The sequence below is a fragment of the Syzygium oleosum genome, unplaced genomic scaffold (assembly GCF_021117445.2).
Source record: "Syzygium oleosum isolate NSW1041296 unplaced genomic scaffold, Sole_v2.1 Sole_v2.25, whole genome shotgun sequence".
Classification (NCBI taxonomy): Eukaryota; Viridiplantae; Streptophyta; class Magnoliopsida; order Myrtales; family Myrtaceae; genus Syzygium; species Syzygium oleosum.
In genome coordinates this window covers 2,228,828-2,234,575 of record NW_026607509.1, presented here as the reverse complement: position 1 = coordinate 2,234,575, position 5,748 = coordinate 2,228,828, and the positions used below count along the sequence as shown (strand labels likewise).

At 35.0% G+C, this 5,748-nt stretch overlaps 1 pseudogene; it reads right to left on the bottom strand.

The window, feature by feature from the left end:
- Positions 1 to 4,337: 4,337 nt before the first annotated feature.
- LOC115671449 (uncharacterized) lies at positions 4,338 to 5,267 on the bottom strand (annotated as a pseudogene).
- Between the last annotated feature and the right edge of the window lie 481 nt (positions 5,268 to 5,748).

Here is a 5,748-nt window from a genome sequence, read left to right as displayed (position 1 = left end):
TTTAATGAAGAATATGCTTTTGACGGTTGTTTAGATTAATTATGAGGGTTTTGGTGAACCAATTTTTTGTGAAGATCCTATAAAAGCAACTACATTCTGATTCAAGAGAACCACTGTAAGTCTCGCCACCGGATTTAAAATCTGGCTGGTTAGTAGTTGCTTCTTCATCTCTTCTTTGGTGCAAGTTTCTTGAAGTGATAACTTCTCCATCGGTTTTTATGATGCTGTTGAGGTTTTGACGATGGCTGCTGGATAGACAAATTGATTGGGGTATAGTGTTTCACTTTTTCTTTTGGTACCTGGCACTTAATACTACTAAGATTTCTGCATGATGTGCTTGCAGTCTTCCTTGTGAGGACATGATTAAAGTAGACTATTGGTTTTTAGTCTTCACCTCTTTTTCTTTCAAACCAAAAGTTCGTACTCTTAAAAGTGACTAGTTGGAAGACTTGTTGTCTTTATCAAAATAATAACGGGATTGCTTTCTTAATCAAATCCTACTTTTCACACTACTCTTGTGGGAAGTGATCATAATTTGTCTACATGTAATTGCTAATTTAAATCATAACAACCCTTGTTTATACGCTGTACATACGAACTTCTATGACGGCAATTTTGAAGTATTAGAAGATGAGAGTTCTGTTTCAAAACATTATTGGTTGTTTTGTTGTTAACGTTTGGTTTCAATACATTCTTGTTTACTGTGTTGCTACCGTTATCACCATTTTTGGCTGGGATGGAAAATTGGATGACTTGATCATGAGAATGAATCGTTCCAATCTCGAGGTTATGCAGGAGCTCTGTCCTTGCGTAAGTACATATGCATCTTTTTTTTTAGTGAGCTTCTGATGTTATCGACCACAGTTAGAAGCGCATTAAAGCTATTTGCCCCCTGTAAATGACTTCGACTAGGGTTTCTTTCAACCTTTGCCTGATGATTGCTTAACTTTTCTTTTGTAGTTTTTGTTTTTGCTTTTGTGCTGAAATGTATGACCTTTTAGTTTTTGTTTATTTGTCCCTTGGTTCTTTTGGCTAGTTTCAGATTTTATTCAAATAATCTTATGCTTCATTTTCTCCCTTGAGATAACTTATCAGAAAGAAGATTGAAAGTGAGACAATGGGTTTAGTGGAAAATAGTTCAAAGAGCATATTCTAAGGTTTTAGAATTAGAAACTAAAAAGTTCAGTGGGGGGATAGTGGTTTGCTGTTCTGTGACCTAGGATTTGGAGTTTACATTTTAGATGCTTGCGCTTGTCTTTTGTATCTAAAAACCTCAAGATGGGATTGCTTTTTTTCTTTTCTTTTCTTTTCAAGTCATTTATTCTTTTTTGCAATGCTATTTTCCTGTTTACCTCATTTGCCCTATTTTGATCTATTTTGTAGTCAGATTGTTTCTCCTCTTTCTACCTTGCTTTTGTTGCCAGTGGTTCTCTTGGAGGTTTGATTGCCACTACACAACTAATTCCTTTTAGTATTGCATGTGGTGGAGGAGCAACTTGCTTTGATGACCAGAAACAAAAACTTTTCTACTTTGGAGGAGCTTGGAGGGAGCGTGTTTTGTACTTTTTGTTGAGAAAAATGTGGCATCTTGCCTTGGAATTAAAGTCATGTGTTGCGTCCCAACAATTACTATTTGTATGTTCTATCCCCTTTCTATTAAGCGAAATGTTGCTTTCCAATAACTAGTCATTGTTGCGTTTATTTTTCTTTTGTTTAACTCAAAATGAAATTAAAAAAAAGAACCTGGAACCTGTGACAGGGTAGGTTCTAGGTTCTAGGTTCCAACAGGTAGGTTCCAAGTTCCAAAAAATGAGGAACCTGTACCCGAGGGTAGGTTCCAGGTGGAACCTGTGAGGAACCTGGAATCGCTCACCCCTAGCCATTGTAGAGTTGGCGTTGTGGAAGGGGAAAGATGGGCTATTTTTGTGAATTCGTTATCTATTTTAACAAAAATTACCATAGTTAGCTTTTTTCATTTCAGTTATTCAGTTTCTGTATTGGTAAGAAAGCATGTACTTATCAATCATCAATAATTTTGACCCAAAAAAAATCATCAATAATATATTTAAAACATTAGTAAGTTTTGATGATAAAATTTGTCATTTGAAATAGAAAATATTTGACCGAAATCTTGAACCAACTTGAAATGACCGAATATGGAATCCAAACACATTACATATCACTTCGAATTATCGTGGTGATTTCGAAACCATGAAATACATGTCTGTTTCGATCAACAACATCGGCATGTGCTTGACCTGATAAGAGGCCATTGAACGATCATTTATTGGTGCCTCATCAAAGCCATGGTTAAGTGTAGATATAGATCAATATGACCCAATGTTTAGAAAGAGGAGGAATTAGGTGCCTCTTAAACTAAATTTTACCTCATTGATAACATTATAATGTGAAAATCCCAAAGGAGAAATGAAGTAAAGAGAAGAAAAAAAAAATACTCCAGTTGGCGAGTTCACTACAACATGGCTTGCCAAGCCACGTGTCAAGCAACCCTCGTTCTCCTCTACGCCATAACCCTCAACCAAGAACAAGGTCAGCAACATGCTGGCTTGCTTGAAAGCGCTCGACCCCAAGGAACCTGCTTTGCACCGCACTTCTAAAGGCTTATAACCTCTATCACTAAGCTTTGCAGAAATCAAAGACAAGCCAAGATACCTAATTGGAAGTTTACTCTTTAAAAAATCACTTATAATGGTCAGTTCATTCAAATGGTGCTCAAAACAGCCAGCAAAAGGAGTTCAGTGTTATACACGACTTAACACAACATATTACCAGAACATCCCTAATACAAAACTACATTGCCAAATCCACATACAAACACCACAAAAACTGCGCTTTCCAATCTACAACTCAACATCCTCATGTAACAGTAGCACTAATATTTTTCGATCCACAACTTCACAGTCCATCAATTCCAGATTCTTGAGTGTGCGGAGGTTCTGAGATATCAATTGAAGATTGACTTGGTAAAACTTGAACATTTCTTGCTATTGTTTGTCCGTTGGAGACTGATGGACCTCCAATGTGAATAATTCTTTCACCACCAGGCATATGAAGTGGATAAAAAATCAACACGTCAACTTGCATTTCTTTTCAACATACATATAAGACATTAGACAAAGAGATTATTGTTCGTAAAATTTTGAACGTATAAATGAACGAGTAATATAATGATAAGAATAGTATCGTCTCACAGAGATTGATGATTAATAAACCAATTAAATATTAAAAATGGACTAATTCTAAAATTTATGTAACATATCAAAATAGAATTGAGAATAAATAAAAATTGACAATCTTAGAAACGAAATTTTGGAACTAAAGGCAGATAATCAATCAAATAAAATGCATTAGAGCATTCAATTTTACCATAGCCACTAGATTTGAATTTCATATCATTATGCATACAAGAACAATCAAACAAGTGATAGCGGAATTTCCTAATCTATTCACTATCCTATCTCTAGGTATAGCAAATCTACTCAATTTATCATTCCACTATATCTCTATGTGAATAGACATAAGTGCATTAAAATGTGTGAATATTCCCGATTTACAATGAATCTTTTAGACCACCTTATCACCGAAAGCTACACAAATAGCATTGTATATTTCTATCCACATTTAATTCATGGTTATATATTATAAGGAGTAATTGCATATTATTACTTCTCAGTTTCGAACATGCACATTAGATCATTCAAATGGTAACCAGTCACTTAAAGGCATTAAGCACAATAATATATAACTCACATGAATAAAATCACTTGCAAAACATAAAAACATGAAATTCATATCATTATGATTAGGCTACATTGTAGCTCTAACAAAAGAAAATTAGAACATAATAGAAGAAGAAACGGAAATATAAATTAAATCAAACATCTTGAAACAAAGAACAAGAATTCTGTCACCACTTATTGTCTTCTCTTCAAAATATTCGAAAATCTCCTAGAATAGTGAAAACAAAAACGATAAAAAAACTAGCTCTCCCCCCAAGCTCTCAATATTATCCTATTTATAGGATAACATCCAAGACCCCTAACACAAGGCAATTGCTTCTTTTTCGCATCAAATTAGGGAATAAATCGCAGAATTCCCGATTTGGTATCCATCTTCTAACTTTTCTCTGAGTAGCATATTCCTTTCCTTCTTGTTGCCTTTTTTTTTCCTTATTTTCTCAACATTTCATTATTCTGCATAAACAAGGAAAATTTGAGTAAATAAAATGAAATCCAAATATTTTCTAACAAATATTACATTATTTGTTGCCTAAAGTAGGTAAAATAACTCTATTTTTATAGAGTTATCAATTACCCTTAAATATGAATTCCCAGAGGCTTTAGACATGAAAAGTCCATAACCTTGTCATGCTTGAAGATACAAAATGAGCGTAAAAACGTTAATCACAATATACACATTTTGTGAAAATAATATAGGGCTAAAAACTAACTTGTGCCATCTCCTTCTTGATGATAGCGGAGTCTCTGTTAGATTGTATATTGACCTGTGCACTGGTCTGTGCATCAATAGCCTTCTTTGGTCTTCCTCTTTTGGCCTACATAAGTAAAACAAAAGAAATACTAATGTTATCAATCAATATAACAAAAAAAAAATCTCTTTAAAAATTTCACAACTTTCAAATAAGACTTACTTTGAGTGGCCTTGATGCCGTAGGATTCTTGCACGTCTTCTTGTTATGCCCATACCTAAGGCAGTTTGTACATCGCATTTGGACTCCAACTTTCATCAATTTCTTACCATCACTACTTCGCTCATCCTTGTCCTTGATTTTGTTTTTCTTCTCTCCCCCTTTTTCTTCTGTAAGGTAGGGGTTTGATTGGCTCACCACTAACTTGGGGCCACATTCTTTTACCATTCATGGCTGGGAAGGGATATTGGTAGCATCTTTCATAAGCATATTTTTTGAAACAATCATCAACATAATCATTGATATCTAACTTCACGAAAGTAATATAACATATGGCATGTTTACATGGTATTTCGGAGATATCCCATTCCCTACAAGCACAAGTCTTCCCATCCAAGTCAATCACAAATTTATCATCATACACTTGAACTTGAAGTTTACTATCCATTGCCGCTCTAGCAATACAATGCCTACACTCCGGTTTAGTTTTTTCCAACTTCATTCTAATCCTTGGGCAAATAGGATATGTTTGATCAACTATTAACTGACTTCTCTCTGCCATCCTCTCCATCAACATCGATTTTATTTCTTCAAGCATTTCAAGTATGGGTTTTTCTCTTGGTATGCAAATGTACCCATTTAAGGTCTCACTTAAGTTATAATCAACCGCATCACACTTGGTTCATATCTTGATGAAAGCCCTACAAAAGTGCTCAGGGCCTTGCCTCAAAAAATTTCCGTAACCTTTAGGGCACTCCATCTTCAAATCTGTCATTGCAAGGTCAAAATCAGCTTGAAATGTGCATCTCACTGCTCTCCAGAAGAGATGCTTAAGAGCATCCCCTTTGTGCAATTTTTTCCAATTATCATATATGTGTTTTGCACAATTTCAATGCTCTGCTTGCCAAGCTAGCTATGAAACTGCATTGATTAGTCCCTGCAACCAAATTAGCTAATAAAAAGCAAACAAGTGACATCAATGATTGCACTAGTGTCGTGTAAAAAGCAACAAAGACAAAGGTGAGCTAGAACCTTTTGCTGATCACTAATGAAAGCCCAACCTTTGCTTCTGCCCACCA